Source organism: Somniosus microcephalus, unplaced genomic scaffold (genome assembly GCF_052327205.1).
Source record: "Somniosus microcephalus isolate GS21.2 unplaced genomic scaffold, FLI_Smic_1.0 unresolved_chr8, whole genome shotgun sequence".
NCBI lineage: Eukaryota > Metazoa > Chordata > Chondrichthyes > Squaliformes > Somniosidae > Somniosus > Somniosus microcephalus.
The window spans coordinates 5,516,533-5,519,292 of NW_028225186.1; positions in this window are offsets into that span (position 1 = coordinate 5,516,533).

The window sequence follows — 2,760 nt, forward strand, 5'->3', positions numbered from 1 at the left end:
GAGATTACAAAATGCTACACTTCAGAGGGACCTGGGTGCCCTTGTGCATGAAGCACAAAAAAGTTAGCATGCAGGTACAGCAAGGAGTCAAAAAGGCAAATGGAATGTTTGCCTTTATTGCAAAGGTGTTGGAGATAAAAAGCAGGCAGTCCTGCTCCAACTGTATAGGGAATTGGTGAGGCCACAACTTGAGTACTGTGTGAAGTTTGGGTCGCATTATCTGAGGAAGGATGATCTTGCCATGGAGGGAGTGCAGCGAAGATTCACCAGGATTATTAATAGGATGGCAGGAATGACGTATGAGGAGAGATTGGGTCAATTGGGCTTATACTCGCTGAAGTTTAGAAGAATGAGAGGGGATCTCATTGAAACTTATAAAATTCTACCAGGACTAGAGACACTAGATGCAGGAAGGATGTTCCCGATGGCGGGGGAGTCCAGTACCAGGGGCCACAGTCTAAAGTTAAGGGTTAAGCCATTTAGGACAGAGATGTGGAGGAATTTCTTCACCGAGAGAGTGGTAAACCTGTGGAATTCACTACCACAGAAGGCAGTTGAGGCCAATTCACGAAAAATTTTCAAGAAGGAGTTAGATATAATTCTTAAGGCTAAAGGGATCAAGGGAAATGGGTAGAAGGCAGGGGCAGGGTACAGAGTTTGGATGATCAGCCTTGATCTCATTGAATGGCGGAGCAGACTCGAGGGGCCGAATGGCCTACACCTGCAGCTATCTTCTATGTTTCTATGTTTCTATGTTTAAAACAAGTAACGGCATGTGTGCACACCCCCTGCAGGTCAAAGTTGCGCGGTGCTTGTTAACAGGACTGCATTATGTGTAACAGCAAATGTTCGACCCGTGCTGGTCTTTTGCGCATGGTATACATTAGCCGGTCTGCAGTATAAGTAACGGCAGCGTGCCCCTCCTGCTGATCGAACGTGCATGGTGCATGTTAGCAGATCTGCAGTAAAAGTAACGGCAAGAGAGCGCCTCCTGCTTATCTAAGGTGCGCGGTGCATGTTAACAGGACTGCATTATAAGTAACGGCGAGTGTGCGCCCCCTGCTGGTCTAATGCGCACAGTGCACGTTAGCCGGTCTGCAGTACAAGTAATGACGAGTGTGCGCCCCCTGCTGGTCTAAGGTGCACAGTGCACGTTAGCCGGTCTGCAGTATAAGTGCGAATGCAAGAGCGCCCTCTGGTGGTTTAATGCAGACAGTGTGATGCCTTCAACCATTAACGTGCTTGTGTTTGATAGTTATTTATTTTTTTAATAAAGTGTTTATGAAGACATTAAGTTCCTGACACTGAAATAATTCAACACAGAGGGAAAAAATGAGCAATTCTTACAGCAGATAATTTATTCTATGGATGGAAGGAATGTCTAAGGGGGTTACCGAGTGATGTTGAAAACATTATTAACTTTTCTGCCATTCAGCCGAATTGTGATGAAATTTGAGGTTTTTCTCAATTTAAAGACTGTATTTTAAGGGGTTCAGTAAAAATGCTCAGTGTTTATGACACCGGGGTTCTGTGTGAGGAGCTGGTGAGTTTAACAGGGTCAGCACTGAATGCTGGAAGTTCTCTGTCTCTCTGAATGGTGCAGGTGGTGTGGGCGGGTCAGGGTTGATTGACAGCTGAAGGCTGTTTCTGGTTCAGTAAATGTAGAATGTTCCTTCCAAATGTTTTTTGATTGACAGCTGCAAACGACTTCTTTGTCTCAGGTCACATTAAGTGAATCATTCTTTGATCATTCCGTGTTTGCTTTAAAGGGGTTTGCTGTCAGTCACGGAACAGTCTGAAGCTGCTTGACACGGGTTTACTGTCATTCTCGATCATTCTCTGTCTTCTTAAAATGGGTTAACTCTCAGTCCCGGATCATCCACTCGGAGCAGCAGGGAGCAGCGAGGAGGAGCCGGCTTAAAAACCGGCGGCAGTTGCGAGGCCCGACCACTCGGAGCAGCAGGGAGCAGCGAGGAGGAGCCCGGCTTAAAAACCGGCGGCAGTTGCGAGGCCCGACCACTCGGAGCAGCAGGGAGCAGCGAGGAGGAGCCCGGCTTAAAAACCGGCGGCAGTTGCGAGGCCCGACCACTCGGAGCAGCAGGGAGCAGCGAGGAGGAGCCCAGCTTAAAAACCGGCGGCAGTTGCGAGGCCAGACCACTCGGAGCAGCAGGGAGCAGCGAGGAGGAGCCCGGCTTAAAAACCGGCGGCAGTTGCGAGGCCCGACCACTCGGAGCAGCAGGGAGCAGCGAGGAGGAGCCCGGCTTAAAAACCGGCGGCAGTTGCGAGGCCCGACCACTCGGAGCAGCAGGGAGCAGCGAGGAGGAGCCCGGCTTAAAAACCGGCGGCAGTTGCGAGGCCCGACCACTCGGAGCAGCAGGGAGCAGCGAGGAGGAGCCCGGCTTAAAAACCGGCGGCAGTTGCGAGGCCCGACCACTCGGAGCAGCGAGGAGGAGCCCGGCTTAAAAACCGGCGGTAGTTGCGAGGCCCGACCACTCGGAGCAGCGAGGAGGAGCCCGGCTTAAAAACCGGCGGCAGTTGCGAGGCCCGACCACTCGGAGCAGCGAGGAGGAGCCCGGCTTAAAAACCGGCGGCAGTTGCGAGGCCCGACCACTCGGAGCAGCGAGGAGGAGCCCGGCTTAAAAACCGGCGGCAGTTGCGAGGCCCGACCACTCGGAGCAGCAGGGTGCAGCGAGGAGGAGCCCGGCTGAAAAACCGGCGGCAGTTGCGAGGCCCGACCACTCGGAGCAGCAGGGAGCAGCG